This window comes from Silene latifolia, chromosome 11, assembly GCF_048544455.1.
Source record: "Silene latifolia isolate original U9 population chromosome 11, ASM4854445v1, whole genome shotgun sequence".
Lineage (NCBI taxonomy): Eukaryota > Viridiplantae > Streptophyta > Magnoliopsida > Caryophyllales > Caryophyllaceae > Silene > Silene latifolia.
In genome coordinates, this window is record NC_133536.1 from 9,123,214 (window position 1) to 9,148,318 (window position 25,105).

The window sequence follows — 25,105 nt, forward strand, 5'->3', positions numbered from 1 at the left end:
TCTGTCCCGGTTCAGGGATGGCGATTTCCACCCCGTCACCAAGTCCAAGCAGATTCTTGGTCATAGGAATATCGGCCGGAGACAAGGCGGAGTCACAGTCATGTGGGTGCTTAAAAAGTCCCCGGGAAGGAAAATTGGGGTCAAGATTACGGCCAGAGGGTGTGGAGGATTGACGAGTTTTGCCCATAATGGAAAGAGAAAATGGAAATCGAAGAGAAGAAAGGGGATGGATTACCTGATGAAGGAGACGGGAAAGAGGAAAAGTGGAGCCGGAGAAGAACAAAGGAAAAGGAAGATTGAGGGCTTAAGAGAGAGGAGTGTTTTTTGAAATGATTTGGGATTAATGAAAGTGGGAGATGGACGTTGGAGTTATAAAGAAGAGAGAGGGAGTTGGGTACGAGAAAAGAGGAGTAGGGCGCCTAAAATGATGAGTTGCATGGGAAGGGGTGTAGAAGACGGCTTAGGGTTTTTTGGCATTTGGTTACGTAAATTCCTTGCTCGATACTTGAAAGCGTACTTCACAAGAAATTTGGGGCAAACTGTTTGGGCTAAAATTAGCACAATAGAAGAGGCCCACTTGATAGAATAAAAGCCATGAAAGGAATGATAAGGAGGAAGGGAGCCCGCGGTTAGAGAAAGGGGAAATGGGCTCAAGGGAGATCAAGAGCCCATCGCAGAAGTTGTCCGGATTAAGGACAGGGAGAAGTTAGGGAGATCAGGGAGAATTGGGAAGAGAGTCCGGATTTGGAAAGAGTCCTTATGGAAATTATATTCACTTTCCATATTAAAGGTAGGACGTATTTAGGGTTCTCACCCTATAAATAGCCAAGAAAGCAAATCAAGAAGGGACATTCATCATTTCACGCTCAATCACATTCAAGACCACACCTGGACATATTATACTCAAAATATACGTTCATTCTAGATCTTGCAGGCCTGACGCCTAGGGCCAGCGGGATCAGCTTCGGGCCACAAATTGTAATCATCCTCCTATTTAAATAGTGCAATACTTGGCAGGGTACCGTCCCTCCCGCGGTTGTTCCCACATTGGGTTTTCCGCGTCACCAAAACTCACGTGTCAGTTTACTTTACGCACTTTATTTACTTGTTAACATACGAACGACCATACAATAATCAACCAACGAGTAAGACTACATTGACCCTAATTAATCGACTTGGGTAAAAATACCTAAACATAATCCTACGTTGCCTTGATCATTCACAGGCACGTAAAGTGATGGAAGAAGTTCATGATGGAGAATGCGGTCCTCACATGAGTGGGCCCATGATGGCAAAGAAGATCACACGTTTGGGGTACTATTGGACCACAATGGAATCCGATTGCATCAAATACGTAAGACATTGCCACAACTGCCAAATCTTCGGGAATGTACAGCATGTCCCTCCTTCATTACTCTATACAATGACATCTCCTTGGCCATTTTCTGCCTGGGGATTTGACATAATCGGGAAGATAACTCCAACTGGAACAGAAGGTCACTGTTTCATCCTAGTGGCAATCGACTATTTCACCAAATGGGTAGAAGCGGCTTCCTACACTAGTCTCACGGCTAAAAATGTAGCAAATTTCATACAAAACAACATCATCTGTCGATACGGTTGCCCACATGAGATCATTAGTGATGATGGATCACATTTCCAAGCTGAGACTGAGCAATTGCTAGCCAAGTACAAAATTAGGCATCACCACTCTTCGCCATATAGACCACAGACTAATGGCGCAATAGAGGCAGCAAACAAGAATGTTGTCACAATTCTCAAGAAAATGATTGACAACTATCGAGATTGGCCAAGCAACATACCCTTTGCTTTGTGGGGATATCGCACATCTGTTAGGACGCCCACTGGGGCTACCTCTTTTTATTTGACCTACGGCATGGAAGTTGTACAACCAGTCGAGTTAGAAATACCATCATTGCGTATCTTACTCGAAAGTTAAATCCCGGAAGCTGATTGGAAGAAGGATAGATATGAAGAACTCATCCTCCTGGATGAACGTAGGCTACGCGCCCTGCATAATGTCCAAACATATTAAGCACGTATCAAGCGAGCCTTCAACAAAAGGGTCAAGCCAAGAAACATCAAGGAAGGAGACTTAGTACTCAAGTCAGTTAGAGCTCTTTTACCTGTCGATCCACGGGGAAAATTCAAACCTAATTGGGCCGGACCATTTCTAGTCAAGTCCATACTTCCAGGGGGTGCGGTTAGAATCACAGACCTAGATGGGAATGAATTTGCCAACCCGACAAACCTTGACCAACTAAAACGGTATTATCCCTAGATTAGGAACAAAAACGCGCCTCGCGTAACCTCACGTGTTGCTCTTGTGGCACTAAATAAACGGACCCTGGCCAAGCTGAAACAAGCTAATGTCACTTTGCTCTTGCATTTTGACAATTTGTCATCCTCACATCGTCAAATAAACTAAATTCGCACCTTCAGAGTAAGTAAAAAGCCCATGCTTATCTTCTAAGTTCATTACAAGCTCTTGCTTAGAACAATTATTCTTTTACATTTACTCGAACTACGCACAAGGGTTTGATTTCATTTTTTTAATGAATACGTAGGCAATCCTTCACAGGATACAACCCATTAATTTCAAAATGTAAATAGAAGGATATTTGCAATTGCATTTGGAATTCGACAAGAATAATAAATAGAAAATCACAATGGTTTCATAACCAATTAACCTCTTTTATTTCATTCATTTCTAATAATAATAGTAATACGTTACATAATAATAATGCCAAATAAATGATAAAAATAAAAATAGGATTCTAAAACCCCCACCTTTCTATTACAATAATAATAATAATAAATAATAATAATAAAGACTTGGGCTATTCCTCCATCTTCCCTTTGCCCTTGTCATTCTTGTCATATTTCTTGTCACGACCACGAGCCGGACGCTCTTGCGCCACTTTCGACCTAATCACCAAAGGTCTTTCTCGCGGTCTGGACTTCCCATTCTTGTCAATCACTTTGTCCACGACAGGAGAGGTCTTTGGTTTCTTCGAAAGATGAACAACTCGAAACCCAGCTTCTTCCTCTCCCTCAGTCAGATGTTTCTCTTTCTCCTTTTCCACCTCGCGCACCTTATAGTCAACAGGCTCGCGCATCCTCAATCTCTCGCGCTCCTCCGGAGTAGTAGCTTTCCTCCATCGCAGATAGGAATCCGACACCCACAAGGCACTAACGGAAGAGTTCAAGAACCACATATTTTTTTGAGCCCATTTAATGGCCAACTCCCTTCGACTCTCGGTAGTAAGCGCCACGGCAGTCTGCGGGACAGTGTCACGCTTCAGGATCATCTGTTTCATTCCAACCTGTCTCATCAGCCTCTCCGGGAAGATGCATACCATGAATTCCAAGCCAGAAATGCGCACAGATCGAGTAGGGTCCAAGGAAGATACTCCAGTGACAGATCTGAGATGCCACCATGTGTGGACAGTGGGCCGCCCACGGGGGCGCTTGGTGAGAAACGAAACAAGCGTTTGCATTTTGTATGGAGTCGCCACCAATTTTTATGGGAAATTGGAACCGTTCGAATACCTCGTGTCATGTCAAGACACAAAGTAGAGACATGAACACTAAGCAATCGTTACCCTTAGCATTATATGTCTAGAATGACTCTCGTGGATGCCAATGAACACGGGTGTTCACAGATATCTGGAGTAAGGGGTGAGGGTACGTATTAGGAAGCTCTTTTGATCGAACACCTAATCCCGCCCGCCTCAATAGCGGCCTCTACTAATGATTAGGGAAGTTATTCGTACTCGATATATCGTCGATTATATGCATGCAATGCAACATCCAAGTTTTAATCCTAACATGTGAGAATTAAACTAAGTCGGTTAACACGCAATTTAGCATACAATTGGGTCGAAGTAGGATTTAATGTTGATTTACATGTGAAAGCATACAAATAATAAAAGAAATACAATAATTATAAATTACAATAGTGAAAATTACAATAATTACAACGGATTAGGCGATTTATGTCGAAAATACCTTCAAAACGGATAATTTGAGAAAGAGGAATAAAAGAACAAATTAACGAACAAGTCAGAAGATGATAATACGGATAATAGTCAAATAATACGTAAACTAATTAAACTAGGTCAAGGCAGAAACGGAGTTCAGGGACAGAACTCATCCTGGAACAGGCGCAGCAGGACTGCGCCCTCTGGAAGAGGCGCACCAGTTGCTGCGTCTGTTCCAAGGGTGAGTTCTGGCTGTGAAGCCGGAACTGCAAATCGTTAATTTGAATTGATGAATTTAATGATGGATTGAAATATTTACTCGGATGGAAGTGATTTATAGGTTAATTACATGTGAATGATGGTCATAAAAGCGATAAACATGAATGAGACGGAATTAAACGGATTAATTACATGAAATTATGATGAAAATATTAATGAGTCCTCTATTGAAATAAGTCAATTAGGCTAAATACGACGGATATACAACGAATATGTGACGAACATGCGAATAAACAGATGAAACTATATCAATGATGAATTCCAGAAACTCAATATGATTAAATTGAATCTTTAAAATCCGGGATTGAATTTAATGACGAAAACCCGCAAATATGAATTATAAGGGATTTAAGTCGGATTTGTGATGATTAAAACATGTTAATGATGATGAATAATATACATGTGAAATTATTATGACATTAAGACGAAGAATTAACAGACGAACAAACAAAAGACAGAATTCGAACACGAATTACAGAGGACAGACGAAGAAGAAAGGAAGCAGGAACTGCGGCAGCCTCACGAAGAGGCGCAGCAGGAACTGCGCTCCTTCGAAGAGGCGCAGCAGTTGCTGCGTCCTTTCTCGACGGTTATTTACTGGAAATCCGCAAAAACAGGTTTTAACAAAGGGTTTTAGAAATCGATTTTAATGAGGTATTTTCGACGTAAATCTTACATGAGTGATACGAAAGGTAAATACAATAAATAAATAAGGATTATACACCCTCAGACTTACATGTTGACGAAACGAGAAGGACTAAGAATATCGATTAGTGATGCTTAACGCGAATGCAAAGAGAGTGCCCTCGTAAGAGGAAAACGATTGAAACAAATTAAGTTGATTATGTGTAGTTGGTCAAATTGGTCGGTCATGCAACGGAGAGGCTGGTACCCGGAAAGATCCGAGCTTACGTGGTCGAAAGTTCAAGCACGTAGGCGCCAATAAGTAAGAACAAAGTCTAGAATGCAAAGGGAGAAGAGAAGGGCGGACACTCGCGTGAGAAATATGAGGAACGAAGGCTCCTATTTATACTAATCACGCGACGGAATTAGGGTTTCGGAGACTCTTTGGAAGTGAATCTCGGAAAGATATGAAAAAGATACGTAAAACATGCAGAAAAGGGCCTGGGAAGAGGCGCAGCAGCCACTGCGTCTCTTGGAAGAGGCGCGGCCTTTCTTTGCGTCCATTCCCAGGAGGTTTCCTCTTGAAGAAAGATTTCGCGTTTGAGTTATGGTAGGACGGAAATAATTCGATTATCTTATGAATATTACGGGATATTATTTGCCAAAAGATAAAATTTGTAAGATATGGAATAGAAATATCCGGAACATTCGAATATTCGACTCGGGATTTTAACGGTTATCGGGGAAATGGAGACGGTTTTGACCCGGACTCGAATATACTCTAATTATCGCCAAAACGACCGTATCGGTGCGTAGATGACATCTAAGAGGTAGACATTTAATATTTGAGCAATCACTTGACGATAATCTTACGAATTGTCACAAATCGTTCGCGTATCAAACATGCGGCCCAATCATCACCGGGTGGTTTGCGAGGGTGCAGAAATGAGGTATCTCTGAGCCCCCACTTTGACCGAGGCTTGGACAAGGCGAAAGTCAAAGTATAGCCATCAGGTCAATCGAAGATTACAACCTGACGACTATGGCGACGCGAGGCGGCTCAAGGGGTCTGAGCCAAGGACCTGTCATCGGGAACATTTTAGAGTCTGTCGACTATCGGGGAGGGTCGTTTAAAGTCCATTAGACTACGTAAGGAGGCTCTCCAGCCATAAGAAGAGACCATACCTGAGACTTCTTTCTCGAGATGCTTCCGGAGGTGCGTAGGAGCTAAGGGTAAGCGTAGGAGCTAAGGCTAGGACCTAAAAGATATATAAGGATTGTGCTAGGGTGTGGGGCCCTAAAGGAAAACATCGGCGGGAAGGAGGCCAAATATAAGTTCAACTTAAGGGTAGCTAAGGTTTGGGTATAGGAACTTCTGGAGAACGACACCCTGTCGAACTCCGCGGGGAAACACAAAATATAGTGAGGGCAGCAGGACGTCGGTAGAAACTGCTGGGGAATCTGCTTGCGTCGGTCTCAAGCGAACTCTGACAAAAAAACTTGAGGTTGAATCTGCTTGCGTCGGTCTCAAGCGAACTCTTGTTGGGGAATATATCGACGATTAGGAACATCTTGATCGCCATGGAAGAAATCTCGAGTGAGCAATACTGCAAAATACTGCTGCGCTGGGGACAAATATTTTGACGACTAGGAACATCTTGATCGTCATGGAAGAAATTTTGAGTGAGCAATACTGCAAAATACTGCTGCGCTGGGGATAAAGTGAATATGCGTCGAATCTTGTAAATGAGTAAATGCTCGTTGCGATAAGCAAAAGGAGTCTTAGAAGGAGTAAGCAGTCTGTTGCTGGCTTGAAGATGCGAGTCGGAACGAAAGAAAATCGTCAGACTGAACAAAAGATTAAAATAGCATTGGGGAAGAGGCGCACCAAAGATGGGCCCACGAATAACGAACCTATAACGAATTTTTGAAAATCCGTATGGAGGGAAACAAAGGAAGAAGCGCAGCAAGAGCTGCGTCTCTTGGAAGAGGCGCAGCGCTCTGCGTCTTTTCCCAATTTGGCTTTTCTGCGTAAAAACGCGAAAATCAGAGGGATTGTTTCATTTGCATTCGAAACACAAATCACTCGTTTCTCTCTCAAATCTTCACCATTTCCATCAAGGTTTGATTCAAAAGCTTGATTTAAACATGACTAATCGAGGTATGTGTCTTGATCTTGCATTAATCTTCTACATTCGTTGAATTTTGAGCCGCGAACTCTAAGGTTTTCGACCCTTTTGATCGAAAATTTGGGGCTTTTCCCCCAAATGGATTTGCCTTGCCAAATTGATGTTAGAAATGGATAGTAGGTGATGTTAGGAACATAACCATGCATTTGCTTCGAATTTTCATCAAGTTTTGAGCCTTTGAGTGAATTTTGAGACGGTTTTACAGCTAAACCGTAAATTGCTTCGAAAATAGCCTTAGGATTGCCCATTTGTGATGAAATTTGATATTTGGGATCCTTGAATGATGGGTAAACTTCCTACCATCTCGGAATTTTGGTTTGTGACAGCTTTTTCAGGACACCTTTCTAGGGCATAATCGTCGTTATAGCGAAATGCTGCTGAATTTCCGACTCGAACCTGGAACTAGGCTTAGAACCGGACTTTACTTGACCCAATTTGTCGCATGAGTGACCGGGTTGATGGGAACGTGGCCAAAGATGGCACGGGAGGAGTAGTTTCAGGGCTTTGAAGGCTCGAAAACTCCTTAACAAAGGCTTGTTGTCGTGTGACGCGGCCTGAATTTGCTTTAACGTTGCAGGTGATGAGGCTTCTACTTTTGGGAGAGCTCCCATGGAGATAGACGCCGCTACTGTTGAGGAGGCTTTAGAGCAGGCCTTCACCGCTGCGGTGATGGCTGCTGGAGACGAGGCTCACGAGGAGGAGGCCGTTGAGGAGGAGGAGGCCCCGAGACGGGCCAACGTCGGGCGAGGAGGTCGTCAGCTGAGGGGAGCTCCTGCGTGGGCTGAGACCTGGGAGAGTAGGCACCTCGTGTGGGCTGCAGAGGGTCACCTGTCCTACAGGACGGTGAAGAGTTTGGTAAATAGGAATTCACTACTCATACTCATCCTCTTTCATTCTTTTCGTCCAAATTTCTTTCAAATTTCATTCAAAACTAAAGATAGCTTTTGTTTCAAATCACAATAGGAGGCCGGGAACATCAGGTCGTTCTCGGGGTACACGACGGCGATGGAGCACTACGAGCGGCTGTCGGCGGAGGAGAGGGCCATGATCGAGCGTGGAGCGTTCGGTCCTCTGGTTCAGGTCTGGAGGGATATCGTGAAGAGGAAGTTGCGGGCTAACCTTAGCCTGGTCCGTGCTTTCTTGGATCGATTCTGGGATACGACTTCCACGTTTCACATGCCTTTTGGTGAGGTGGGAGTCACTTTGGAGGATTACGGCCTGATTTCTGGTCTGCCGTGTGGGACCGAGGAGATGGTGTGGCCGGAGACTGCCATGAGGGCGGACTCGTCCGAGGCGAGGAGGTTGATCGGCTGGAACTTGTCGCCGAAGGCTGTTACGGTGCCGAGTTTGGTACCCAGTTCTTACGTTCGAGACTACTTTGCGAGGAAGACCCCGCTACCGGTGACGATCGATGGGAGAGAGCTCCTCCTCCCTCGTCTGGTGAGAGAGGGCTCGTCTGTGGCTTTGGTGGTTCCTGTCTTCGATTTACCTCGGAGACAAGGGCGAGAGGCTATCAACGAAGCTTCTTCCCTTTCTTTCTGACCTGAGTTCCCTAGGGCGCTGGGACTGGGTCACTGCTGGTTTTGCGGTCCTCATCCGCTTCATGAGGGCCATGGTTCGTCCGAAATTGATGGAGAAGGGGACTTCTCCTGGTGCTGTCGGACCTGGACTACTGTTGGAGGTATGAACCTTTAGACCAAAGTAAATTCCTTTCTTTATCGAACCACGAAAGATCGTTGCTGATTATTCTATTTTACAGGCGTGGGTGTACTCTTACTTCCTGAGTCTCGCGCCCAAGAGGACGGAGCCGTTGGAGAGGGCTTATCCCGTGGTGAGGGATTGGGTGATGTGCCGGACGAAGAGCAAGCGTTCTTCTCACAATGTCTACCGGCGGGACGTGAACGCTCTTCAGCTGAGCAGCGTGAGTATCCTCTTTGTATTCACTTATACTTCTTATACTTTGCTTTTAATTGATCATAGGAATGATCTTTGCCTTATCTTGTCACAGTGGGTGCCCAGACCTTGGGCGGAGTACGCTGGAGCGCCTCCTTTTGTCGCTGAGGTCCTTCGACCTAGGAGCCCGAGTCGGCTGCTGTTGTGGACGTCGATGGGTCTTGTGTGGTACTTGGGCGAGCGGTTGGCTCGTCAGTGCTCTCGGGATGTGTTGACGGTTCCCGTCGATCCTCCCAGGACGATGTTTAGGGAGCCTTCTGAGGCTGAGAGGGAGGCAGACTTGGCTGGTGCCAGCGGTGACGACCTTCTTCTCCGTGGCGAGGACTACTCAGCGTTCCTCTACGGGAGGCTGGCGTACTGGCCGGTAGTGGTGAGTATCTTTTACTTTTTTCTTGATTTGATTCGAGAATTGCGACGAAAGATCATCAATTAACGAGAGCTATTTGTCTTTGCAAGAGGTCGAGGCGGCGGGCATCGAGCCCCCAGAGTACCCCGAGACCCTCGAGTACACTGACGCGACCGGGAGGATGACGATCTCCGAGCTGCGCGACTTTGGCGTAGCTGTGACGGATGCTGGCCTAGGCGACTGGCAGCATCTGATTCGGAGGGTGAGCCTCTAACTCGTATAACTTTCGTGTAGGAACACATTTGATTGAGTTTGTTCAATTTGCTGAGAATTTCTTTTGATAATGCAGGTCGCGCTGTCCCGGTTCGTGGCACTATAGAGGGTGGCCAACCGGCTGCAAGCTACTGCCGTTGAGGCACTCGTCGGTGGTCGAGGTCGCCAGGTATGAACCTTACGCCTATTTTTCTCTTTTTGATGATTTTTATTTTGCTTGAATTGATTGACATGAGCCAATTTGTTGCTGCTTACAGGGTGACCGCGAGCTGGAGCGAGAGTTGACCCAGTCTCGGGAGGAGACCGCTCGCGTGTTGAGGGAGCTCGAGGTTCGGGATGCCGAGATCGCTGCTCTTGTGGCGAGAGTTGCCGAGTTGGAGGGCGCCCAGCAGTAGTTTTGTGTAGTTTTGTAGACTTGTACATTTGGACATCTGATTTTGAACATTTTTGGACTTTGTTTGGGGCGTAAGCCCCCAGTTTGCTTGTACTTTTGGACTTCGTTCGGGGCGCAAGCCCCCAGTTTGCTTGTACATTTGCTCTATTTGGTGTATATACGACGGCCTGAGTGCCTTTGCTGCTGGGTTGTGTTGCTTGTACCTGCAGGTTAGTTCTTGAACAGGTTTGGTAGACAACGGTTTACGCCTGGTCGTCGTCTTTCGAAATTTACATAGAAATTACGCAAAACATACATTTTATATACATATGGCCTTAATTAGCGCAAAATGAGACTCAAAAAGATCACAAAAGTGCAAAAATTTTGCCGGAAATGACCGGATCGTAGGGAGGGTTACCCCCTAAAAAAAGAAAAAAAAAAGAAATCTATAAGTTTAGAAAATGAAATTAAATAATAGAAATCAATATACACAAGCTAAAATTAAAGTGAAAGTTATGTTTGAAATGAAATATGCGAATGTGATATAATGGCAGAAATGTCGATGTCGCCTCGAAATGCGTGCCCGCGAATCTAGGAAGCCTGAAACATGGTAAACTTCCGGTATTTACCAAAATAAAACCCCGCAGGAATAGGAAATCACGCGTTATAGAATTAGGAAAGATCCAACGCGGAAATCACAGAAGTGAGGCTGGGGAAGAGGCGCAGCATGAGCTGCGTCCCTTTGAAGAGGCGCAGCAGGCGCTGCGCCTGTTCCCAAGCTGGTCCGTTCTGGCGGATTTTTTGAAACAGCAATTAGTATAAATAGAAGCGTCGACGGAGCTTTAATTCACACAAATTTTCCATCTCTTCTTCGTCTATTCACATAAAACTCCCAAAATAAATCTTCAAACAGAAAATTGTCATCATGAATACTTTGGAGATCCGCTTGAAGGAATGGACTAATGAGTTTTCAAATATGGAGAAGCATGACATGGGTGCTTATAATCTTGGGTCTTTATTGAGTTTGAAACTCATTAAGGTTGTAAAACCGTTCTTGGATGCTTGCCTTGACTATTGGGACCCGAATTATCATGTTTTCGCATTCCCGGGAGGTGATATTTGCCCGTTTCCTGAAGAAATTGCTGCTATTGGTGGGTGGGACCCCGAACATTTACCTGCCATCCCTTCTACTTCACAAGGGTATAAGAGCAAATTCAGAGACTTGCTTGGACTGACTAGGCTCGAGGTGGACCGTCTAGTTACCCTGAAAGGCGTGAGAATGTTGGACTTTGTAGACCGATTCATCAACAGGGCCGACCCTACTGTTTCTCATGTTGCCAGGAGGAGGGCATTTGGCTTTTGTTTGCTGCACGTGTATGTCTTCCAAGGACACGTTGATGAAGATTTGAGAGGTGATCCCCGTCTTTTGGGTCTTATTGAGCAAATGGAGCTGCGTAGGAGCCCAGCTTGTTTATGCTTAGGGGAGATTATCTTGGGTTTGGATAATAGGAAATCCAACCGCGATTTGCCGTTCTTGGGTAGTCCCGTCATTTTGCAGGTAAAAGACATCCTTTTTTTTTTTTTTTTTTTTTTGTTTTTTTTTTTTTTTTTTTTTTCGTTTTTTTTTTTTTTTTTTTTTTTTTTTTTTGATGTCTAATGCCTGCTCTTGGTAGGTTTGGCTTATGGAACGGCTCCGATTGATCGAGCCCCCAGTTCATGCACTTTCCTATCATGCTCGTTCGATTGCGATGAGGACGCGGTTGTACATGGTGGACTTTACTCGGGTCTGCGATTATTGGAAGAACAAGCTGAAGAGTGACGATGGTCCGTTGATTAGGTGGGTCGTACCGTGGTGGCACCTCAAGTCTGTTACTGGAGTGTCTTCTTTGGATCCTACTAGGTCCGTGCGCATTCCGGGATTGGAGTTTATGGTATGCATCTTTCCGGAAAGGCTGATGAGGCAAGTTGGGCAAGTTGGCAGACGATCCCTAGGCTTGACACCGTCCCCATGATCGCCATGGCGCTTACTACAGAAAGCCGGAGAGAGTGGGCTATTAAATGGGCCCAAAGAAACATGTGGTTCTTGAGTTTCTCCGCCAATGCCTTGTGGGTGTCGGATTCTTATCTGAGGTGGAGAAAGGCTGCAACTCCGGAAGAGCGCGAGAGACTGAGGAAACGCGAGCCTGTTGACTACAAGGTGCACGAGGGAGAGAAAGAGAAGGAGAAGCATCTGACAGAGGGAGAAGAAGAAGCTGGGTTTCAGGTCATTCATCCTTCGAAGAAACCAAAGACTACTCTTGTCGCGGAAATGGTGGTTGGTAAGAATGGCAGAGTCAGGCCTCGAGAAAGACCGTTGGTGATTAGGTCTGAAGTGGTGCAAGAGCGCCCGGTTCGAGGTCGTGACGGGAAATATGACAAGAATGACAAGGGCAAGGGGAAGATGGAGGAATAGCCCGAGTCTTTATTCATTATTTGATTATTATTATTATTGTTGTTGTAATAAAAAGGAGGGATTTTTAGAATCCTAGCCTATTCTATTTTTATTATTTGTCGTACTACTATTATTTATGAAACGAATGAAATAAAAGGTTAAATGGTTATGAAACCGTTTAAGATTTTCCACTTATTATTCTTATCGAATTTCAAATGCAATGCAAATGTCCTTCTATTTATATTTTAGATATAATGGGTTGAATCCTGTGAAGGATTGCCTACGTATTCACTTGTAAAGCGAAATCAAACCCTTGCGCGTAGTTCGAGTAAATGTAAAAGAATAATTGTTCGAAGCAAGAGCTTGTAATGAACATAGAAAATAAGCATGAGCTTTTGCTTACTCTGGAGGTGCGAATTTAGTTTATTTGATGATATGAGGATGACAAACTTGTCAAAATGCAAGAGCATAGTGACATTTAGCTTATTTCAGCTTGTCCAGGGGGCGTTTATTTAGTTCCACAAGAGCGACACATGGGTTTACGCGAGGCGCGTTTTTGGTCCTATTCTAGGCATAGTACCGTTTCAGTTGGTCGAGGTTTGTGGGGTTTGAAAACTCATTCCCATCTAAGTCTGTAATTCTAACCGCACCCCCTGGGAGTATGGATTTGACTAGAAATGGTCCGGCCCAATTAGGTTTGAATTTTCCCCGTGGGTCGACAGGTAAAAGAGCTCTAACCGATTTAAGTACTAGGTCTCCTTCTTTGATGTTTCTTGGCCTAACTCTTTTGTTGAAAGCTCGTTTGATACGGGCTTGATACGTTTGGACATTATGTAAGGCGCGTAGCCTACGTTCATCCAGGAGGATGAGTTCTTCATATCTGTCCCTCTTCCAATCGGCCTCTGGGATTTGACTTTCTAGTAGAATGCGTAGGGATGGTATTTCTAGCTCGACTGGTTGTACGGCTTCCATGCCGTAGGTCAAATAGAAAGGAGTAGCCCCAGTGGGCATCCTGACAGATGTACGATACCCCCATAAGGCAAAGTGTATTTTGCTTGGCCAATCTCTGTAGTTGTCGATCATTTTCTTGAGAATCGTGACAACATTCTTGTTTGCCGCCTCTACCGCGCCGTAAGTCTGTGGTCTATAGGGCGAAGAGTGGTGATGCTTAATCTTGTACTTGGCTAGCAATTGCTCGGTTTCAGCTTGGAAGTGTGACCCATTATCGCTAATGATCTCATGTGGGCAACCATATCGACAGATGATGTTGTTTTGTATGAACTTTGCCACATTTTTTGCTGTAAGACCAGTGTAGGAAGCCGCTTCTACCCATTTGGTAAAATAGTCAATTGTCACTAGGATGAAACAGTGACCTCCTGTTCCGGTTGGGGTTATCTTCCCGATTATGTCAATTCCCCATGCAGAAAATGGCCAAGGAGATGTCATCGTGTAGAGCAACGAAGGTGGGACATGTTGTACATTCCCGAAGATTTGACAATTGTGGCAATGTCTCACGTATTTGATGCAATCGGATTCCATTGTGGTCCAATAATACCCCAAACGTGTGATTTTCTTTGCCATCATAGGCCCACTCATGTGAGGACCGCATTCTCCGTCGTGGACTTCTTCCATCACCTTTCGTGCCTGTGAATGATCAAGGCAACGTAGCACTACACCGAGAGGTGTTCTTTTGTATAATTCTCCTTGCATTAGAACGTATTGAGAAGCTAGTAGGCGTATAGCACGTTGTCCCCTTTTGTCCATATCCGGTGGATAGGTACCATTAAGCTTGAAATTCAGGATTGCTTGGAACCAGGGTTCCTGTGCGATTTCCTCTTCGTCGGTGATTTGGTGGATATAAGCCGGCTCTGATCGTCGTTCGATGCACAAAGGCATGTCCATCATGTGATTTGGCATATTAATCAAAGATGTGAGTTTCGCAAGAGCGTCTGCAAATTGATTTTCCTCTCGAGGTAGGTGTAAGTATGTTACGTGATCAAAGAATCGAGCGACTTGGTCTATCCTAGCCTGATAGGGTGCGAGGCTTTCACTTTGGATTTTCCAAGATCCTGTAACCTGGTTGATGATCAGTGATGACTCCCCATGTACTCGGAGGTTTTTAATGCCTAAGCTTACTGCCGCTTGTAGTCCAATGAGACAAGCTTCGTATTCTGCAGCATTGTTTGTCACCTCGAAGTCGAGTTTGACAGCAATCGGTGTATGCTCACCTTTAGGAGAAATGAGAAACACTCCTATTCTGAATCTTCTTAAGTTGGATGCTCCGTCAAAGTATAGGTCCCAGGAGTCTACATCTGTTTGAAGTATATCCTCGTCGGGAAATGACCAAGTATCTATGGTTTGTGCGTCGTTGATAGGATTTTCTGCGAAGAATTCGGCGACGGCGCGACCTTTTATAACTTTCAATGGCACATACTTAAGGTCGAATTCTGAGAGCATCAGAGTCCACCTTGCCAGACGTCCGTTGAGGACGGGTTTTTCAAAGAGGTATTTGACTGGATCCATTTTGGAGTATATTTTGACGGAGTAGCTAAGCATGTAGTGACGTAGCTTCTTCGTTGCCCACACAAGAGCGAGGCATGTCTTTTCGAGTTTTGAGTATTTGCATTCATATTCCAAGAACTTCTTACTTAGATAGTAAATAGCTCTTTCTTCACTTCCTACGGTTTGAGCCAGCATGGCACCCATGGCGGTTTCAGTTACTGTGAGATATAAACCAAGAGGTTGATCTCGTTGTGGCGGCATGAGCACTGGTGGTTTGGCCAATATCTCCTTGATTCGGTCAAACGCCTTTTGACAATCATCATCCCATATGGTGTGGTCTGTTTTCTTGAGTTTCTTGAAGATAGGCTCGCAAATCATCGTAAGTTTCGATATGAATCGACTTATGTACTGTACTTTTCTCAGGAATCCTCTGACTTCTTTTTCTGTCTGAGGTTGTGGCATTTCGATCAGAGCTTTGATTTTTGAAGGATCTATTTCTATACCGCGTTGGCTAACGACGTATCCCAGGAGTTTTCCGGATGTTACCCCAAACGTGCATTTCTGGGGGTTGAGTCTCATGTTGTACTTTCGTAGCCTTGCGAAGAACTTGCGAAGGTTCGCAATATGTCCCTCTCTTTCCTTGGATTTGACGATCATGTCATCTACGTATACCTCAACTTCTTTGTGCATCATGTCGTGTAGGAGTGTAGTTGCATGCGTTGGTATGTAGCTCGGCGTTGATCAATCCGAACGGCATTACCGTATAGCAATATGTTCCCCATTGGGTGACGAATGCGGTCTTGTGCATATCTTCCATGGCCATCTTGATTTGGTTATAACCCGCATATCCATCCATGAAGGATAGTAATGCGTGGTCTGCAGTATTATCTACCAATATGTCAATGTGAGGTAGAGGAAAGTCATCTTTTGGACTCGCTTTGTTCAAGTCCCTAAAGTCAACACAAACACGGATTCTCCCATCCTTTTTGGGTACGGGTACTATGTTAGCTACCCAGTCAGAATACTCGGAAAATTTGATGAACCCGGCTTTGAATTGCTTGTCCACTTCTTCCTTAATCTTTAGAGCCCATTTTGTTCTCATTCGTCAAGCTTCATTTCACGGGTTTGAAGCCGGCTTAATCGGAATCTTATGTTCGGCGATATCCCTGTCGATTCCTGGTATGTCTTTGTAGGACCAAGCGAAAACGTCTTTGAATTCATTTAGGAGGTCTATGAAATCGGCCCTTTCGGTTGAGCTCAAGGTAGTCCCTATCCTAAGTTCTTTGGGTTCTAGTTCGGTTCCTACATTGATGGGTTCGGTGTCCTCTATTACCGGTCCCCCTTCCCCTTCTTGTAGTATTTCTTTGGCTACGTAGGGAGGTATTTCGGTCAAGTCTGGGTCTTGGTCATCCTCAGTATCATCGTAAACAGAATTGCACTCAAGATAACGCAAAGAGTAAGCAGAACCTGATTTATTCATATTAAGATTTGAGTAAAGTTGAAACAAAGAAGCCAACTGATCCATGGTCAGTGGCGGCAAAGGGATAGCAATTGGGGCATTTCCCGAACTACTGCGACTACTCGAGGCTAAGCTAGGAGAAACGAAGGGAGTGGGGATGACGCAGGAATAGACTCTCTAATGACTTCTCTAGACTCCGACTCCGACTCCGACTCCGACTCGAACTCATCGTCTTCTGGTTCTCCTTTGAACATCTCTCCTTCTCCAGTGGTGAGCTTGAAGAGTCTTCCTTGGTTGTTAGTCCATTTGATAGACTTTCTCCATCCTTTCTGCTGCTTTGTGTCGGTTTCTGTGATCAACGCGGTGGGGTTGAAGCGATCGTCCTGAAGTATCATAGTAATGATCTCATCCTGCGCGGCCCTAACGAATCGATCTTCTCCAAACAGTAGGCTAACAGCTTGTTCGTCTAAGCAAGGTGCTTGACGGGTTTTGACGGTAGAAACCGTTTCTGGAGGAATGAAGTAGCAATCGTGAAAGATCTCGATTCCGGCTAACTTCCTCTCGAGATAATGCCAAGGTTCGGGAAATCCGTGAAAGAGTTCTGAACTTCCTTCTTGAACAAAGTACCCATTTAAAGTGGGGAGATATGGCCTCATTTGGACTCCTACGTGCTTGCGGTTTTGGACTTGGGCAAGCATTTCGAGAACTTCCTCTTTTGTGGGATTGTACCCTAAACCAAGTGGTATTCTTGTTGAGTTGCCTTCCTTGTATGGTGCGAAGGTATTCTTCCGAATTGGGTTCAAAGGCATTCCAGGGAAGTATCCCTGGGATTTGAGTATGTGGTTGACCACCAAGTTGGAGTAGGGATTATAGTATAAGGGTGCCAACTCACTTTCTATGACACTTACACTTTGGAAGCCCCCAAGTTCGTATACGGGATCCGCAAGGACTTGATTGTTTGATTGCTTCTCGATTATTGCCTTGATGGGTGACGAAGTGATCGTCACTACTTTGCCATTTAGTGGGATCTTGATCTTTTGATGAAGGGTGGATGTTACCGCTTTGGAAGCATGAATCCAAGGCCTTCCCAGAAGTATGTTGAATGAAGCTTCGATGTCCACTATTTGGAAGTTAACCTTTCGTTCGATTGGTCCCGTGGCTATGGTTAGGTTAGCGAGTCCTACCACTTTTCGTCGTGTACCATCATATGCACGAACACCTTGATTTGTAGGAGTCCAATCCGACTCTTTCATGCCTAGTTTGTATGCCGTTGACCGCGGAGCCATCATCTACCAAGGTCATTGGCACATTTTTCTTTAGACAGATGACAGTGATGTATAGAGCAAGGTTGTGACTAGCGCCAAAAGGTGGCAAGTCTTCATCCGAGAAAGTAATAGGATTACTTAGCTTAGGTGATTCTTGGAAGACCAAGTTAACTACATCTTCAGGAGTAGAGCTATGTGCTACATTCAATTTGGCCAAAGCTTGCAGTAAAGCTTGGCGATGTGGAAATGAGCTTGCCACTAGTTGCCAGACTGAAAGATCAGCCTTGGTCTTTTGTAATTGCTTGAGCAAATGATCAGTGGGGTCATCTTCGTTGTCATTTGGTGTGATGACGTTGGTTGGACCGTTTTGAGTAGTGTTTTGATATGGGCGACCCGAACGTGTTAGGTGATCCACATCTTGGTCTTCACCATTTTGGACTATTTCTTTGACTAGGGAATTTTCAATGAGGTACTCGTCCTCATCATCATCGGCCCAAACCCCATTGATTGCAGCTAGTTCCTTCATTCTCATGATATAACCTTCTAGTCGTATGATTTGATCGACTAGTTTATCAACCACGGTGACTACTTCTTGCATAGTGGCATTTTGAGAGAAGATCAATGGTACACGTTCTTTAGGTATTGCGTTGGGATTGCGCAAGGTCGTTACCATGTTTTCCAGTTCCCACACTTGTCTATCTATACTCCTTGCCCATGTGATGAAGTCGGAAATGGTAGGGGAGATAGTAGAGTAGAGCCTTTCCTTCTCAATTGCATGAATTTCATTTTCGGTGGGAGAAATGAGGTGTGAGAAATCTAAGGTAGATTCGTCACTTGTAATCACTAGAACTCCAAGAGGATTCTGAGTGTTGTTGGGCTTACCTCCTGGTGGAATTGGAAGTCGACCATCTTCAATCATATCTTGAAGCACGTGTTTCAACTTGTAGCATTTTTCTGAGTCGTGCCCTTTGCCCCTATGGTATTCACAGTATGAATTTTCATCCCAAAACTTAGACTTCTTTTCGGGTTCGGGAGTAGGTCCAATGGGTTGGAGTTTACCTTGCTTCATTAACCTTTTTAGAGCGTTGGAGTACGTATCCCCAAGGTTCGTGAATTTTCTTGGTGGAGTAGTTTTCTTAGATGGCTCGAGAAGGTTAACTTCGTCGGTCTTGCTAGTAAAGCCGTATGAACGACTTGTGGACCCTTGATATCCTCGACCTACCGTTTTGGACAAGAGTCCTTTACGGATGTCATCTTCAATTCGTGTCCCTAATACGGTTAAGTCCTTGAAAGTCTTGATGTTTTGATATCTCAAATGGTTGGCATATATGGGCTTGAGATTATCCACAAACTTTTCCACAAGAGTAGCCTCATCCGGGCGTTTAACTAGTTGAGTACTAGTCTTCCTCCACCTACTTAGAAAGTCGGTGAATCCTTCTTTGTCATTTTGGGTAAGAACCTCTAGAGTACGCATGTTGACTTGGATCTCGGCATTATCCACATATTGTTTAGAGAACTCGATTGCGGCGTCTTCCCAAGTAGCGACCTTCTTGTGATCTAAAGTGTAGAACCATTGCTTCGGGATGGTGTCAAGAGATGAAGGAAAGATCCTTAAGAACATCTCGGGTTTGATGCCTTTGATAGACATGTAATCCTTGAAGGCGCGGATGTGATTCAAAGGGTTCTCATGCCCCTTGAACTTAGGGATATCCGTCATGCTAAAGTTGGTTGGCAATTTGGAATTGACGGCTTCATACTTGCGATTGTTTTCCCTATAAATGTCATCCCCCTTAAGGTACATCAATTGCTCCTCTAGGTATTGGAGTCTTTTCTCAGCTGCAGTCATTCCCACGAAATGATTTTCGTCCCTAGACTCGTCATCGGAGTTACGTAGTACTTCACTTTTAAGGGGAGGCAACCTTCCCTCTACATCAAAGATACGGCCTTCGATGAGCTCAAGGCGGTCATAAGTTTGTTCTTGGGTAACTTGCATTTGGGCTAGCGCGGCTAGGATTCGATCATTACTATCTTGAATTTGCTGGAGATTCGTTTCATCGCTTGATCCGGGCATCTTGGAAACTGGATAAGAGATCGGCGACGAATCAAAACACGATCGACCATTCTATCACACTTGCTAAAAGGGGAAAAGTTTTGACTCGTGAAGTGGGTGTGTGCCACTTGTGTTGAGTGAGTTTTGAAGAAAGACAAGGTCTTTGAAAATGTGTGTCCTAGTCAACTGTAGTGTAGTTGTAGGAGTGGACTCGAAGTGAGGTTTTGAAATGGGCTTGTGGCCCGAATTTTGACACGATAAACGGACGGAGTTTTGACCGGATTTTGCGCTAATTGAAGGTCTTTTTTTCGAAATTTTGTTTTGAAATTGGGTTTTGATTTTTGAAAATTTGTCATGATTTTGTTTAGAAATGGTGATCACGTAAGGTTTACACATTTATACAAGCATTATAACGGGATGCTGAGTGCATTTAAGAGGGTTTTGGTTTAAAGGGTGGGTTGCCATACCGAACCATCAAACCCGAAGTCTGTGGAGAGGCTCGTGCCAAACAAGAGTAAGGCCGATTCCTAGTCCATCTCCTCAAGTAGTGAAGGCCCTTGATACAAACAAGAGTAAGCATCATGGTATGGATGACGTCAATCGCTATCCATCCTTAGGCCCAAATAAGAATTAGGCCGTTTAGACGGGACGATTGGTCGAATGGGTTGGGTTGGGCCTAGGAAGGCCGAATAAAACGGTCTAGGAAGACCGAGTTATGAAAACCGACAATTGTCTTGTACAAACTATTCCCTAACCTTGTTCAAGTTTCACCCTTGGCTACACGTAAGTGTATTATCCCAGTGAGTCGCCAAACCGTGGGATGGGCCGCCCACGGGGCGCTTGGTGAGAAACGAAACAAGCGTTTGCATTTTGTATGGAGTCGCCACCAATTTTTATGGGAAATTGGAACCGTTCGAATACCTCGTGTCATGTCAAGACACAAAGTAGAGACATGAACACTAAGCAATCGTTACCCTTAGCATTCTATGTCTAGAATGACTCTCGTGGATGCCAATGAACACGGGTGTTCACAGATATCTGGAGTAAGGGGTGAGGGTACGTATTAGGAAGCTATCGAACACCTAATCCCGCCCGCCTCGATAGCGGCCTCTACTAATGATTAGGGAAGTTATTCGTACTCGATATATCGTCGATTATATGCATGCAATGCAACATCCAAGTTTTAATCCTAACATGTGAGAATTAAACTAAGTCGGTTAACACGTAATTTAGCATACAATTGGGTCGAAGTAGGATTTAATGTTGATTTACATGTGAAAGCATACAAATAATAAAAGAAATACAATAATTATAAATTACAATAGTGAAAATTACAATAATTACAACGGATTAGGCGATTTATGTCGAAAATACCTTCAAAACGGATAATTTGAGAAAGAGGAATAAAAGAACAAATTAACGAACAAGTCAGAAGATGATAATACGGATAATAGTCAAATAATACGTAAACTAATTAAACTAGGTCAAGGCAGAAACGGAGTTCAGGGACAGAACTCATCCTGGAACAGGCGCAGCAGGACTGCGCCCTCTGGAAGAGGCGCACCAGTTGTTGCGTCTGTTCCAAGGGTGAGTTCTGGCTGTGAAGCCGGAACTGCAAATCGTTAATTTGAATTGATGGATTTAATGATGGATTGAAATATTTACTCGGATGGAAGTGATTTATAGGTTAATTACATGTGAATGATGGTCATAAAAGCGATAAACATGAATGAGACGGAATTAAACGGATTAATTACATGAAATTATGATGAAAATATTAATGAGTCCTCTATTGAAATAAGTCAATTAGGCTAAATACGACGGATATACAACGAATATGTGACGAACATGCGAATAAACAGATGAAACTATATCAATGATGAATTCCAGAAACTCAATATGATTAAATTGAATCTCTAAAATCCGGGATTGAATTTAATGACGAAAACCCGCAAATATGAATTATAAGGGATTTAAGTCGGATTTGTGATGATTAAAACATGTTAATGATGATGAATAATATACATGTGAAATTATTATGACATTAAGACGAAGAATTAATGATTTAACAAACAAAAGATGTAATTCGAACACGAATTACAGAGGATGACGAAGAAGAAAGGAAGCAGAATCGCGGCGGCCCTCACGAAGAGGCGCAGCAGGAACTGCGCTCCTTCGAAGAGGCGCAGCAGTTGCTGCGTCCTTTCTCGACGGTTATTTACTGGAAATCCGCAAAAACAAGTTTTAACAAAGGGTTTTAGAAATCGATTTTAATGAGGTATTTTCGACGTAAATCTTACATGAGTGATACGAAAGGTAAATACAATAAATAAATAAGGATTATACACCCTCAGACTTACATGTTGACGAAACGAGAAGGACTAAGAATATCGATTAGTGATGCTCGACGCGAATGCAAAGAGAGTGCCCTCGTAAGAGGAAAACGATTGAAACAAATTAAGTTGATTATGTGTAGTTGGTCAAATTGGTCGGTCATGCAACGGAGAGGCTGGTACCCGGAAAGATCCGAGCTTACGTGGTCGAAAGTTCAAGCACGTAGGCGCCAATAAGTAAGAACAAAGTCTAGAATGCAAAGGGAGAAGAGAAGGGCGGACACTCGCGTGAGAAATATGAGGAACGAAGGCTCCTATTTATACTAATCACGCGACGGAATTAGGGTTTCGGAGACTCTTTGGAAGTGAATCTCGGAAAGATATGAAAAAGATACGTAAAACATGCAGAAAAGGGCCTGGGAAGAGGCGCAGCAGCCACTGCGTCTCTTGGAAGAGGCGCGGCGCTCTTGCGTCCATTCCCAGGAGGTTTCCTCCTGCTGAAGAAAGATTTCCGCGTTTGAGTTATGGTAGGACGGAAATAATTCGATTATCTTATGAATATTACGGGATATTATTTGCCAAAAGATAAAATTTGTAAGATATGGAATAGAAATATCCGGAACATTCCGAATATTCGACTCGGGGATTTTAACGATTATCGGAAATGGAGACGGTTTTTGACCCGGACCGAATGTACTCTAATTACTGCCAAAACGACCGTATCGGTGCGTAGATGACATCTAAGAGGTAGACATTTAATATTTGAGCAATCACTTGACGATTATCGTACGAACTGTCACAAATCGTTTCGCGTATCAAACATGCGGCCCAATCATCACCGGGTGGTTTGCGAGGGGTGCAGAAATGAGGTATCTACACCATGGCACAACCCACCTAATCAAGGGGCCATCATCACTCTTCAATTTGTTCTCCCAATAATTGCAAACTCGAGTGAAGTCCACCATGTAAAGACTGGTCCTCATTGCAATCGAACGAGCGTGATAAGAAGGGACATGAACTGGGGGCTCGATCAATCGAAGACGCTCCATAAGCCAGACCTACCAAAAGCGGGTGTTAGAACAACAAAAAAAAAAAAAAAAAAAAAAAAAAAAAAAAAAAAAAAAAAAAATTGTTCTTTTACCTGCAAAATAATGAGACTTCCCAAGTACGGTAGGTCGCGGTTGGCTTTCCTGTTATCCAAGACCAACAGGATCTCTTCTAAGCATAAACAAGCTGGGCTCCTGCGCAGCTCCATTTGCTCAATCAGGCCCAGAAGACGGGGATCACCTCTCAAATCTTCATCAACATGCCCTTGAAGGACATATACATGTAACAAGCAAAATCGAAATGCCCTTCACCTAGAAACATAAGAAATGGTGGGGTCGGCTCTGTTAATAAATCGGTCAATAAAGTCCAACATTCGCACTCTTTGTGAGGTCACTAAACAGTCCACCTCAATTCTTGTCAACCCGAGCAAATCTCTAAATTTTCTCTTATACCCTTGCGAAGTAGAAGGAATAGCAGGCAAGTGTTCTGGGTCCCATCCACCGATCGCAGCAATTTCTTCAGGAAATGGGCAAATGTCACCTCCGGGGAACGCAAAAACATGATAATTTGGGTCCCAATAATCAAGACAAGCATCTAGGAATGGTTTGACAACCTTGATAAGCTTCAAACTCAACAAAGATCCAAGATTATAAGCGCCCATATCGTGTTTCTCCATGTTGGAAAACTCATTGGTCCACTCCTTTAGACGAATCTCCAAAGTATTCATGATGAAGGTTTATTTTGAGAATTTTATGTGATAAGACGAAGAAGAGACGGAAAAATTGTGTAAATAAAACCTCTATCGACGTCTCTATTTATACTAAACTCTGTTTCCTAAAATCCGTCAGAACAGACACGCCTGGGAACAGGCGCAATGTTACGGTCCGGTACTTTTGCCGGATCGTGGCGCGCACCCTTGCCCGTCTCAAGGCAAGATGCAAGCGACAAGCACAATACTCGGGTCTCGGCAACACTTGACAGGATTGCAACGAGAGCGTTAGGCACTAGTGTTTGTCAAGCACTAGGCACTCGTAATCGGTCTCGGGTGTGTGAGTCGGGATCCTAGTGTCGATCCCACAAACACGGCTTGTTAGTAAAGTGAAGGCTAAGAGTCGTTCACAACAAAGCAACAACAAGCAATACGAAGGCACAAGGTAGGAAGCAGATTTTCATTCACTAGTACTCCCTAAAGAGGGAAATTTGATATTTACATCTTGGTAGCAGGAGACATTGAAATTACAAGTTTAGTGTAGAATAGCGATATACCTATTTATGGAAAGAAAAGCTATTCTAAAACTATGCTAGACTAAGAAATTACTTACTACAAATGTACAAGGGAAATGAAATTACATAAGCATAAATAAATCTAAGGGTTCAAGTGTGCGGATCGTCACACTCTCCCCCACCTAATCTGTTGCCGCCCTCGGCAACGCAAAAATCTCAAACGGCGCTTCAGTGAGACATCCTCGGTGAGCTGTTGCCGTCCATGCTGCATTGTGGTTTGGCTTTCTCTTGAGTTCAGCTTGTAGGTACTCCTCGGTCCACACCATGATCAGATTCATCGTCCCTTCAAGAATAGAGTGCACTTCCTTGATGGCGAGACTCCCGAAAATCATGTCCTCCAAGTTTATCACTCGCCTCTGGTCTTTCTGTAAAGTCCCAGTCCTCGTTGCTCGAGCGGAAATTTCACGAGATCGTTCCAGGTGCTCGCTCCATCGCACCTTCATCTTATCCCTCACCATTTCAGTACCTGCATTAAAGGGTAAGTGGGTCCTCCAGGACGCCGAATCAGCATTTCGGCGCGGCCCCCTGATGGTACGAGGCCTACTTCTTTGGGCATCTCGGCCCTCTTCGTCTACTCCTCGGTGAGGTGGTAGACTCTTCTTTCATCCCCCAGGCCACTTAGCAGCGTAGTTAGCCTGGGTCTTGTTCGCCCTCGTCTCCACTGAACCTTTAGGCATTCTCCAAGGTCGCATC